The sequence below is a fragment of the Bos grunniens genome, chromosome 19, assembly GCF_055505025.1.
Source record: "Bos grunniens cultivar Pamir isolate PY7600 chromosome 19, Bosgru_T2T1.0, whole genome shotgun sequence".
Classification (NCBI taxonomy): Eukaryota; Metazoa; Chordata; class Mammalia; order Artiodactyla; family Bovidae; genus Bos; species Bos grunniens.
Genome location: NC_141183.1, coordinates 20926978 through 20940540, shown reverse-complemented (window position 1 = coordinate 20940540; position 13563 = coordinate 20926978). Strand labels below are relative to the sequence as shown.

General features: G+C 43.6%; 1 protein-coding gene and 1 long non-coding RNA gene across 5 annotated transcripts in view; one reads left to right on the top strand and one right to left on the bottom strand.

Moving 5' to 3' along the window:
* Positions 1 to 8819, bottom strand: part of STAT3 (signal transducer and activator of transcription 3) — a 75743-nt gene extending 66924 nt beyond the window's left edge. For all 4 annotated transcript variants that reach the window (XM_086357658.1, XM_086357660.1, XM_086357659.1 and 1 more), the window contains exon 1: positions 8624 to 8819. The gene's annotated coding sequence lies outside the window, so the exon portion shown is untranslated. The remainder of the gene's footprint in view (positions 1 to 8623) is intronic.
* A 419-nt stretch (positions 8820 to 9238) lies between these two features.
* LOC147351583 (uncharacterized) lies at positions 9239 to 13563 on the top strand. Its single transcript, XR_015147595.1, has 3 exons — positions 9239 to 9427; positions 12987 to 13088; positions 13184 to 13563. It is a non-coding gene; the product is annotated as an uncharacterized LOC147351583 (long non-coding RNA).

The following is a 13563-nucleotide window of genomic DNA, read 5'->3' as shown; positions in this document are numbered from 1 at the left end:
AAATCTGGGGAGTGAAAGTGTGCAACAATTCCTACCTGTGCAAGTGACAGGCACACACTGGAGTTTCATATTTAATGATGTAGCTAGACTTCTCCCCAGAATCAAAGTTCATGTTTAGGGAGTTCCCTGGTAGCCTAGTGGTTAAGATTCCAGTGATCAGGATTCCTAATCCAGTGGTGAGGATTTCCGTGACCCGGATTCAACCCCTGGTCAGGGGAACTGAGATGCTGCAAGCCACACAATGCGGCCAGAAACAAAACAAAGTTTACATTTAAAGGGGAAAATGTTCACTCTGTCAACTGAAAAGCTATATTTCTAAACAGTATGTATAGGAGTTTCCTGCCTGCCCAGCAGTTATGACTCCAAGATTTCACTGCCGAGGGTGCTGGTTCAATTCCTGCTTGGAGGACTAAGATCCTGAAAGCCACTTGGCGCAACCAAAAAAATAAATAAATAAGCAGTATGCACGTTATGATTAAAACATTAAAATTATGAAAGCGAAAGTGAAAGTCGCTCAGTCGTGTCCAACTCTTTGCGACCCCTTGGACTATACAGCCCATGGAATTCTCCTGCCCGGAATACTAGAGTGGGTAGCCTTTCTCTTCTCCAAGGGATCTTCCCAACCTAGGGATTGAACCTAGGTCTCCTGCATTGCAGATGGATTCTTTACCAGCTGAGCTGCCAGGGAAGCCCACTAAAAGTAAACAGGTACAGATTTATTTATCTGTGTCTAAAGACAAACATGATGATACTTACCACAACATCATTTTGTCTTTAGATTCTGCAATCTCTGCCTATCATTTGATGAATTATGACATCTGTAGCCTAGAAGACTACGATGATTCAAAAATGATTTAAAAATAAATAAATAAATTGTATTTTTTTTTCTCCTCCAAGTTCTTGTATGTGAGATCACAAAACTGAATATTTCATCCCACCCTAAGTCCACACTATACAGATCTTAAAAACGTGCTGCTGCGGCTGCTGCTAAGTCGCTTCAGTTGTGTCCGACTCTGGGCGACCCCATAGACGTCAGCCCACCAGGCTCCCCGGTCCCTGGGATTCTCCAGGCAAGAACACTGGAGTGGGTTGCCATTTCCTTCTCCAATGCAGGAAAGTGAAAAAGTGAAAGTGAAGTCGCTCAGTCGTGTCCGACTCTTAGGGATCCCATGGACTGCAGCCCACCAGGCTCCTCCATCCATGGGATTTTCCAGGCAAGAGTACTGGAGTGGGGTGCCAAACGTATTCACATGGAGTATCTTCTAAGATAAACAAAGTGTCTTCAAAAAGATACTGAGTTACAGGTATAATTTGCTACTGTCTGTGGAAGGAAGAAAAAAAGAGAAAGAATAACATGTTTGCCTATATATCACACATGACCATTCTGGAAAGATAAAGAAATAGGTACCTAGCTGTCCCTGGGAGAGAGAGTTCAGAGGATAAGATGAAGGGGAGACTTTGCATTTACTGTAGTGATTAAACTTCCCCTCCCCCCTAAAATAAAAAAACTAGCTTGGAACTGAAAAACAAAACTGATACGTTCTGGCTGAAAATCTGTAGTTCAGACTAGCATTCATCTCTCCTAAGGAAAGGGGAAGCAGGTTCATCCAGAGACTATATGGGTTTTCTGGATGCCCCAATTCTAGTCGCATTCTCCATTACTTGGGAGATAATGGTAAAAGAAAGCCACTCTCTTTGCCAAGTTTAGGGGATCCAGTGGTAGAAGTCATTGGAATCACACAGCTGTATAGAGGGCACTTCTGACACAGTCATTTCTGCAGGATTGTTTTGAAATTAATAAATGACTTTTAAGAGCCATTTTAGGTTCAAATTAAAATTAAGTGGGAAGTACAGAGTTCACCTATCCCCCACCCCTTTTCCCCCTATAGGGACAGCCTCCCCTTGCCACTCCCACCCTATTAACGTCCAGCACCACAGCAGTACACTTGAGAAACAGGAATCTTAGATGGCTCCATGAACCTAGGATTCTTCAACATAGTAATCAAGACCCTAAAGCGTCCCAAGTGCTTCTATCTACTTATTTATGTACTTGAATGGAAAGGGTAATAACACATGGAATTAAGAATAAATATTGATACATATGCATGTTCAAATTAAATATGAGATAATAAAAAAGAATAAATATTGAGATTTGGCTTTGATTATTCCACCTGCTCCGATGCATAAGACAGTGACCACTCTAATTACATTTTATTTTGGTTAATGTTTCAATAAATTTGCTTTCTCTAAACCTATTGATAAAAAGAGGCCCAAATACAAGACTGACTTGTCAGGCAAATTCAGTCTGAGATTAAATATTTATTGTATCTAAACCACAAGTAGAAAGAAATTCAAAGGCTGACGATTTTAATGCCAACTCAACGCAAGATTGCACTTTGCTTGGTTTAGAGGAGAGGTAATTACACAGCTAACATCTGGGTTTTGAGGTTTTGAGGATGACATTTGGGTGGACTGGAGGTGGGAGGGGGAGGAAAGAACAAAGGGAAAGTCTCATGATTTTAGCTTCTGTCAGAAAAAGTGTTTGCTTAAAAGTAAAAACAAAATGAACATTAGAAAACAAGCAAAAAACAAGCATTTCAAGAAGTATTTACTAAGCAGGTGCTCAAAGTCACACTCAGATCCTCCAATTTCAACAAGAACAGGAGGTCAGGCTGCCACAAACTAATAAAATCAATCAACGAAGTGGGAATAACAGTGGGTTCACAGCAGGCCAGGCAGGATTTCCCTAAATAGGGCTCACCCTCAATCATCTCAATCAGTTTTCAGAAATGGCTTCTACAAAAACTACCCAAACATCCCCCTAATAATTTACACTCCTCCTCCACAATAGGGAAGCCATTTATTTACCAGAAGGTTTACTTTCTCTTTCAAACTCTGCTGACTTCCTCCCGCCCCACATTCGGCCAAGAAACAGCGGCAGGCCTTTTCTCTTCGGCCTTCTCTGACCCCAAACCGGAGAGCTGGTGCAAGAGAATCTGTTTCATGGAGGTGCTGAGTGGCTCTTCTTAAACCACAAGGCTGTTTTGAGTTTTCGTTTGCAAAGGAAAGTTACAGGACAGGAAAGTAAAGCTCGACTCCTCCAATGAAAACACACGCACTCACATAGCACAGATGTGAAAGAACAAATCCCTTCCTGGCCTCATACGATTATTCACTCTACTTAGGGTGCAGCCTCACCCCCAAGCTGTGACCTCACCCCCAAGCTGTGTGCTGGCCCACCTTCCTTGCCTGAGTCCCCCACCCCTCAAACCTTTCGTATTATCTGTACTTTTTGTATCAAGAACTCCAAGCAACTGTTTACATTCCTAAGTGGCCATAAAAATCTAATGTGTTGAATATTACTTCAAATAAATGGGCCACCATCAGAAGATGTAGAGACACATACGTCTGACAAAGGCATCCGTGTAAACGTGCTCTGTTCCTTTTGCGTGATAGCCTCCGTCTCCTCCACCACAGTGTAAATCCCCCTGCTCCCTATTCATTTAGTTTTTTTCCTATTAGGTTAGAAGCTCCTGATTACTCCTTCTTTCCTTTGGGTCATGAAAGGTTACCACAAATCATAACTGGTGTGACTTTATAGTTAGATACTGTGGTTTTTAATAATAGCAATTATTAGCACTCCACTTTTAGCTATCTCCCAGGTTCTGTGCAAAGTACTTCACATACCTTATCTTGCTCAATCCTTACAAATCCCTTACAATTGGATCTGGTATCTGCACTTTCTGGACAGAGAAAGTGAAACTGGGAGAAGTTAAGTAACTGACCCAAGATCTAAGGGATGTTGGATCTGGGATGAAAGCCCAGGAAGTTTGAGCTCATTGCCATTCGTTTGACTCCTATCACAGCTGTGGATCATGAAATCCTCAAACTCACCTCACCCAAACATTTCAACACTACAGTAACAGTTACCTTAGGAAAGCTCGTGTTTGATGTAGTTAAAAAGTCAAAGGTCAGGGAAAAGTTCAGTGATTAGGAAAGTCATTTATTCTTAAGGATGGAGGGGGGAGGTTTTAGCAGAAAGGAAACCAGGCAATCTAAACTTTACTTTGGGGGCAGGTCTGCCTTTCGTATTACTTTTTTATTAGGCTATTAAAAAGGAATTTGCAATAAATTTGTCCAAGATAAATCGGTAGGTAGAAGCAGCTGCAAAATAGCTGGAGAAACACACACCAAACTAATAAGACATGTATAAAAAATTATACATGGTTTCTATTTCGACAAATTTAAATTTCTTTACAATAGCATGCGTTACTTTTATAAACAAGAAAAAAAACAACTTAATAATATCTGAACCCAATTATTAACAGAAGGGCTGAGAGTCAGCTTCCTTTCTCCTCAGTTCTCCTAAATTAAGAACTTCCACTTATAGCTCCCTGAACACACTACGCTGTTTTAAGCCTCTGCACGCTCATGTTCCCTCAACCTTGAATACAGCTATTCACCAACTCAACTTTGTTGGGAGAATTCCTAATCATCCTATAAAACCCTAATCATGTGTTCCCATGTGAATACCCTTCTATAATAAAGCCTTTCTCTCTCATCCCTAAAAAAATTAATCACTTTTCTTAGACATTTAATAAAAACTTGGATTTAGCAAGTTCTTACTGTACACCAGGCATTATGCTAAGTATTTTACCAGCATCATCTCCTGGAGTCTTCAATAGCACTAGGAGATATACACTGTTAGCCTCTCCTTTCATAGATGAGAAAACTGAGGTTCAGATTCTGACTAAGAAGTGGCAGATATAGGATCCAATTCCAGAATGTGCTGGACTCCAGAGTCTGACCTTTGAACCACTGTGCTGTCATCTTCCCACTCCTAAGTCCCTACTGACGAAGCACAGACCCTGGCCCCTATAATACCACTTCCGGTCCCTGAAACAGGGACCATATTGCATTATCCTTGGATCCTGCCTAGCATGATAACCAACTCTCATTACATAACATGCTTGTTGATCTGAACTAGAGTTGTGATATTAATAATATGATATAGGAAAACTGAACATAATAGAAATCCTTTCTTGCATATGCTATTCCTTTCAAAATCTGGAGATATTTCAAACAACTCACTACCGAAGTACCATAAAACCATCCTGACAAAAGGGCCCCACTGTAACCCAAGGTTCCTTGCAACAAGTGTGTAACCACAATATTAATTTCACCATAACCAACACAGATTGAGGTAGCCCAGGGATGTCATTCTGCTGGACCTCACCAAGGCTGCTCCAGGACACCAGGAGTTCTCCAGGATCTGGACATGTCCTTCAAGTGTTCATTGGCTAGTTGTCACACATGACCCAAAAGTTAAGGTAAAATTTTTTTAAATATGGAAGACAGAAAATATGAGTGGACATGTGTAGCCAGTTAAAAATCCTCATTAAAAAAAAAGAAAACAAATCCACTTCTGCACTTAACCACACAAATCTGCAAAGTCAGGACCCCTCTTTTTGGGTGCTGGTCCAGTTTATACGGTCATCTTCAATGACAACTTCCCTGGGGTGGAGGCCACACATACCCATTTACTTTATACAAATTAACCAACGTCAGGCATGTAGTAAGCACTCCATAATTAAACATCAATATTTGGCTTCAAAAATCTTTAAACTCCTTGACCTTGCATTCAAGACCTCTTACTCCTCTATTTACTTTGCTAATCTACTAGAATTGGGTCTGTGCGGTATCACCATACCTCCTTGCCCCAAATTCTTTACATCAGTCAAATGCCAACCATTATGTGGGTCTCAGATCAAATCTCTCCTCTGGCAAGAAGACTTCTAGACAACTGCAAGACTCATAACCTCTCCTCCTTCTGAAGACCTGTAGTGCTTAGTGAAGCACTGTCCAACAGCGAAGCATTCCACTCTATAATGGAAATGTTCTATATCTGTGCTGTATGTTTTAAAACATATAACAGCTACCTTGCTGGACAGCATGGGCTTACAGTCTCACCATCTCTTTGAGGAAATCAAGTTGCATTACATGGATAAGAAATTCATGAAGTTGTCACAGTAGACTGCAAGGTCTGTCAACAAGGCATCTTGTTCCTCATAGCAACTTCACAAAGGTGTAAAAAGTAAATATTTGTTGATCTGTATATAACCTCTGAGAAAGCCATAAGATTAAAAGGTGCTGGACTCGGCCTCTGGAATGATGGCCACCACCTCTGCCCCATCTCACCATCTGAAAGTCATGACGTGCAGAGGCAGGAGGAAAGAGCAATTTGTATTTGGAGATACAAATGACAACCGATCAAGCCACAAGACACTTTGGTTTAAATGACATTTAGGTCATAACTGTCCTTCACCTACAAACCTGCCTCAGTAAATCTCTCTTTCCATCAGCAAATAGCTAAATTCTGATGGTAAATTATGCAGACTAAAAAGTTAGTTACCTGAGGGGAAGGAGATTGAGAGTTTGGGATTGACATGTACACACTGCTATCTTACAACAGATAATCAAAAAGGACCTTTTGTATAGCACAGGTAATGCTGCTCAATATTCTGTAATAACCTAAATGGGACTCACCGGTTTATTTTAAATATCTCCTTTGGAGTCTTATAGGATATTGATGGTATTTCATTGTCTAGGTATATGTTAGAATTTCACTGACACTTTTCCCAGTAGGGCCTACAGTCACTCTAAATTAAGACCTAATACTTAAGCATAGATAGTCAAAAGCAAACAAAATATACAGAAGGTACAAGCTCCACCACTATGGTATGTTGCTGCCCGGGCAAATGTCTTGTTCCTTACACCTCAATTTCCTTATCTTCAAAACAGAGTTAAGGTTACATGAACTATCTACCCTTTGTGGGTCAAATTATAATTATGGATATTTCTAGATGGCTATTCTTCCCAAAAGAATGACATATAAAGATAGAAGATTTGTGAATTTTCTAGTGGTTCTTTGTTGTAGATATGCTAGCAAATATAGAGATTAAGGTCAAGCCTCAGGGACTCCCCTTGTGGTCCAGTGGTTAAGAATCTACGCATTCAATACAGGGGAGTCAGGTTCAATCCCTGGTGGGGGAACTAAGATCCCACATGCCTTGGGGCAACTGAACCCACGCACCACAACTAAGACCCTATGCAGCCATAAATAAATAATAAATACACACACAAAAAAGCCTCTAGTATCTACAATTTCTTTATTTTTTTTGTATTAAAGACTTCTTTCCTCCATCCCACTGTGCAAATGTCACTGCAAAAATTCTACTAGTAGCTCAGCCTGGCACATGTAATAAGGAAATAAATGTGCTGACTCAGGGAATACAGACATATTTAATATAAAACATAAAATTGGCTAAATCAAGTCATAACAGTCTAAATCCACATATAAAAGATTGAGATAATTTACGGTTCTGATTTATTCAAACCAATGCTCTATCAGCTCAGCCAGCCAAAAAACTACAACCCACACATAGAATAAATATGCCCTTTATTTATTTAACCAACCAGCAGGGACACGTTATATACATTTTTAATAAGAATAAGTGTGTCAATACCATGCATCCACTTGATATAACACAGAAAGATGTGGACTAAACATGGAAAAAACCACTCAGGTGACGGTTTGAATTAAGCTAACTGAAGTGCAACCACACCCCCAAACACAGGTAAAGTTTGCACACATGGCTTTGCCAAGGCCAGCCTGTCTTTGTTTCCCTCTCTGCATTTACCCAAGATCTTGGCTCTGAGACAGAAAACTCCCACTCTCGATTGGTTCATTCTGTCCTATGCAATTAAGCAACACCACAATCCAGTAAACGCAAGGGCTCAATTATTTATCTTCTGGCCAAGTTTACCAGGTGGTTACAAAAGAATAATGTCAAGGAGGAAAAAGGTTTATTTCTCTTTAGAGCTGGGTTGATGGGGGTTTTATTTGGATTTTTTTTTGGAAGAGGGAGAAGGGAAACACGACTTTACCCCCAGAAAAAGGCTGGGGGGAGTTTAGAAAGAGTACAAGACTGTCAATTTCCCTACAGGAAACTTGAATCTTATGCAATAATCCTACCCATAACCAAACAGCCCGCAAGGCTGTAAAAGGAAGACACCTATTCCTACCTCCTCCAGGGGGGCACAGCTGGCTCCTAAAGGAGCAGGAACAGGGCAAGGCGGAGGAAGTGGCTCAGCCGGGAGACGCCGGGCCCCGCCGGGGGGCGGCGAGGAGGCGCTTGCCAACCACCCCCCTCCGTGATCTCCGCCGGCGTGACAGTCGCTCCCGTGGCCGGAACGTCCCCAGAGCCCCAGGGAGCAGGAAGTCGGGGGGCTGTCCCTCGCTCCTGCCCCCCCCCAGAGTACCCTCGCCCCACGGTCCTCCCCCTCCAGTCCATTCTCTCTCTTCCTCTGCGTCTCCCCTTTTTCCAAAGAACGAAACTTCCTTCCAGCGCACCCCGTCCCTTCAGAGGTCGGCTCCTGTCATCCCGGGGAACTGTCCCTTCAGAGCGACCCTCCGTGTCTCCTCGTATCCCCCAGACCCCACTGAAGTTTCCATTCACTACCCCCCCAAACACCCCAGAAGCTCCCCAGCGCGCCCCTCCTCCCCCGGGATGCCCAGGCCTGAAGGCCGTCGGGGGGCAGCCCCACCCTTAACCCCCTTCACCTGCTGCTCGGGCTGAGGCCCGACTGGCCGGGGCTGCTTTTGCGCCGGGGTGCGGGCCGCGGAACTCCCTCAGGCCGCGGAGTCTCCCTTGGCAGAAGTGGGGAGAGCGCGGAGCTGGGGTGCTCGTCAGGGATCCGGTTCGGGCTCTCTCCCTCAGCGGCGACGTCGGAACCCCAGGCTCCCCCTCCCCGTCTACGCCGCCGCAGCTCCGGAAACCGCTGAATTACAGCCCCTCCAGCCAATCCCCGCCCAGCCCCCGCTTGGCCTGGGCACGCCGCTCATGTATAATTCATAACATGACCAGTTTTCTCGGCCACCCAGAGGCCCTGCTGAGCTTACTCTACATCCGAAGCCCCACCCACTGGCCAATGAAGAGAGCCTCTGGGAGAAAGGGCGGAGCCAACACAAGGCTGGGAACGCCCCTGTTCTGGCTGTTCCGACTCTTAGGACTCCTCCCTCCGCAACAACTGGGGAAGAACCGAGGCTCTGGGCAGAGGAGCCCGGGGGGAGGGAGGGAAGATGACTGGAATGTCCTGCTGAAAACTCAGCTGAGTTCCTGGCAGTGCGTGACGTCAAGACACTTTAAATGCCCCTGATGCGGCTCCTTTCTGCCTGCTCTCCGTCTTCCCGGCTCTTGGCACCACGTGGGGGCAAGGTTGGGAGCACTTACCACGTGGGAATCAGCCAGTTAGACAGTCCCCAGGTGTCGCCAGATCCTCTAGGGGCCCAACGCCCGAAATGGGTTTCTGGAGACAGCAAAAAGAACATGGGTGACTCCCGCCTGCTTTGAACTTCAGTTTCTGCGTGAGTCGGGACACACACACCCGGAAACATGACGTGGAAATAGAGTAATTACTAGAGTGCGTGGGGAGAAGGTAGTGGATTTAACCCTGCCCTTCGTTCCGTCGCTTCAAGCATCAAAGGCCAACGGCTCGCACATTGGCCGGTTCAAGGGAATAAGGAGACAGTACCAATGAAGGATGACACGTATACACATTGTTTTTATGCGTCTGAGTTGAAATACTTGAAATTGCGTGCCTTTTTCTTTTTTGCCTCATCTACTTCAAATGCAAGTTTTACTGCATTAACCAGTAGTTTATAGGAAATGTAGACATTTCACCTTACATAATAGATGTTCTTTGCATTATAGTGTGTGTGTGTGTGTAAGACTATTAGGGTTTTAAAAAAATAACAGCTATTAGTGTTTGGTTGTGTTTGTTTAGTACAAAGAGGTATTAAAGATGAAATCTAAAAAGGGCCTGTTATCTCAACACCCAAATAAACCTTGATGACAGCTTTTTCAATGAAACTAACACATGTTTGTGGTTAGAAAATTCAGACAGTTCAGAAAACACAAAAATTAAAACTGAAAATATGCCCCCTTCCCCCACTAGTCCTTCTCGCCAAGGATAGCTATTCTTATTAATTTCTGGTGGGAAAATCAATGACTCCTAACCTTTGGGGAATCTGAGTTTGTTGGAGACTATGGATTCTACTCCCAGAAATACACAGTATGACATTTTACTCGCAAATTCTCCTGGTTCCCTAGTTTAGACCTTTGGACCGCCATATATGCAAATAAAGAGGTGAGAGCATCTGTAGGGTAAATGGTAGGGTCTTTCCTGGTGGGGCTGCGAGTTTTCTATTGCTCTCCCATAGACCCAGCCCAGGTTGGAAATTGCTATATTTGTCTGTAGTGTGTGTATGTGTGTGTGTGTGTGACTGCAATTATCTTAATCTTCCCTTTAGGGCAGATCCTCCACCTTCCACCTCACCTAAACTCTGCTTTAGCTATGCTTTCCCATGCAGTTGACTACCTCCTTAGTAACATAGGGGCTGATATTTATATATTTCTTATTGATACACTCTTGTTTCTCACAACAATTATATGTGGCAGATAGAGGCTATATTATCCATTGATAGGAAATTATGATAGAAATAGTATGATCATCTCAAGATCACAGATACTCAGAGGTATACCAGGTGGGTTCAGAGCCAGGTTTTTATTATGTATTTTATTTATTATTTTTAAAATATTTATTATTTCTTTTTTGGGCTGCCCTGGGTCTTCGTGGCAAGGTCTTTTTTTCCCTCAGTTGCGGCATGTGAGCTCTTCAGTTGTGGCATGTGGGATCTAGTTCCTCGACCAGGGATGGAGACCAGGGGTCAAACCTGGGCCCCTACACTGGGAGTGCGGCGTTTTAGCCACTGGACCATTAGGGAAGTCCCCAGAGCCAGGTTTTTAGAATCTACATCTCACAACTTTGTTCCATCCACCTGAACCCTGCCCTCCTTCTGGACTCCTCTGCTGACCTGTGTTTCCCTCACTGCCCTCCTCTCAATTCACACAGAAAATCTATCCCTGAATCTATCTGTTCCACCTATGAAACCTCTCTCCAGTGCAGCCACTGGCCTTTCTCCATACCACAGAGCCCCCCATGGCTTGAAGACAGAAGTTTCTCTCACCTGAGCCAATGCTTTGACCTGAACTCCCTTTTCCAATCTCATCCCCTCCATCTTAAACACCTGAAGCTCCCACACTGAATTTATTACCCTCCTCCAAACACCTTCTGTAACTTTACGCCTCTGCAAATCTCCTTGCCTCCAACTGGAATATCTTCTCTTTCCTCATTCCCTACTGGAAAACTCTTATTCACTCTTCAAAGTCCAGTTCCAGCACCACCTCCTCTGGGCTTTCCGAGACTCTTCCTGGCAAAGTTAATCTCTTCTCCTGGATTCCTTTAACAGGTTATTTCCCCATCTAGTTTAGCATTCTCCACCTTGGACTCCAATGAATCCATTTGTTAGCCTACTTCCTGGTAAATAAAATTAATAATTAACTTTTATAAAACAATCACCATTTTCCAGGAACTGTGCTAAGCTTTTTACATAGATTATCTCATTTGACCTTCACCAAAACCCAGTGAGGTGGGTACTGTTGCATTTCTCATTTTCAGCTAGGCAACTATGGCAGAGAAAGTTGAAAGACTGGTCCAAGGTCCCACAGATAGAGACTACATGCAAACTCAGAATGAGAATCAGGCCTGGCTGCCTCCTTTGTCCATAAGCTTGAAAACATCTCCTCTAAGCTTTTGGGTTCTGGAGGCCTGAACCCCTTCATACTCACTTTCGTAATTCTAGCATCTAGCCCAGAACTCACCTAAGCCTGAGTTAATGAAATATTAATCAACAGGTGTTGAATAATCATATTAGCAATAGCTAACACGTGGAGTGTTTACTATGTGCTAGTTACTGCTTCTGAGCTTGTGTTATGCAGCTCATCTGTTAACTCATTTCATCCTTAAAATAGCTCCAAGATACTCTGATTTTACAAATGAGAAAAATGAGGCTTACCCCAAGGTTAAGTGACTTACCCAAGAACAAAGAGCTGGTAAATGACAGTCAGATTCAAACCCAAGTGTGTTCAATTGGAGAGCCTGAATAGCTTCTCTTCCTTGACTTCATATCAAGGATAAAACTTCCTTTTGGATCTCCAAGGAAGGAAGGACCTAAAGGAGGAGAAAACCTGATGCCTGCACCCTCCACCCATCAAATAAATAAGGGCAGAGTGCAGAAGTCCAGCCCATTCAAGTCCATGGTGGATGGACATATCTTTATAAACATATCTGCAAATTCTTTGACACTTCTTGCGTCTATAATAAATGTAGAGTCTCATTCCACATAGAATACAATGGTTATGATGCTGCCTGACTTTTGAGGTTAGGTCATAAAAGACAATACAGGACTACCTTGGTGGTCCAGTGGCTAAGACTCTGTGCTCCCAATGCAAAAGGTCTGGGTTTGATCCCTGGTCAGGGAACTAGATCCCACATACCACAGCTAAGAGTTCGTGAACCACAGCTAAAGATCCTGCAGACTGCAACTAAGATGATCCTACATGCTGACAGATAACTAAGCCCTGGCACAGCCAAATAAGTAAATAAATATTTTTAAAAATTAAACGGCAATGCAGTGTCCACCTGACTTTTTCTCTTGGAACACTCACCCTTGGAACTCGGCCACCGTGCTATAAGGAAGCCTACGCAACATGTAGCAACCACCTGAAAGTGTTCTGGCTAACAGTCTAGCTAAGGCCTAGGTGACAGCAAGCACCAACTGTGAGTCAGACTCCATATGATTCCAGCCGCAGCTTTGAAGCCACCCGGATGGAGGCCAGATGGAGGCCAGATGGAGCAGAAATGAGCCGTTTTTGCTGAGCCTTACCCAAATTACACATTCACAAGCAAAATAAATGTTGTCATTGTTTTAAGCTACTAGGTTCTTTGTTTGGTTTTTCCTTTAATTGAGGTAACATTGGTGTATAACTGTTTCATGTGCGCATTTTATTTCTATTTCTATATAGCCTATAGCACGCATGCGCGCGAAGTCGCTTCAGTCATGTTTGACTCTTTGCGACCCTATGAACTGCATCCCACCAGGCTCCTCTGTCCATGGGATTCTCCAGGTAAGAATACTGGAGTGGGTTGCTGTACCCTCCTGCAGGGGATCTTCCCAACCCAGGGACTGAAGCAGGATCTCTTATGTCTCTTGTATTGGCAGGCAGCCAGTAGCATCACCTGGAAAGCCCCAGCCTATAGCATGCTGCTGCTGCTACTGCTGCGAAGTCGCTTCAGTCGTGTCCGACTCTGTATGACCCTATAGACGGCAGCCCAGGAGGCTCCCCCGTCCCTGGGATTCTCCAGACAAGAACACTGGCGTGGGGTGCCATTGCCTTCTCCAGCCTATCACATACTCACCACCAAAAATGTAGTTTCCATCTATCATCATACAGCTGATAGATGTATCTTTCCCATTTTGCCCTTCCCTCTGGTAATCGCTACTCTGTTCTCTGTATCTACATGTTTGTTCTTGTTTGGTTCGTTCATTTATTCTGTTTCTTTTTTTGTTTTTTATATTTTACATAGGAGGGAAATCATTGA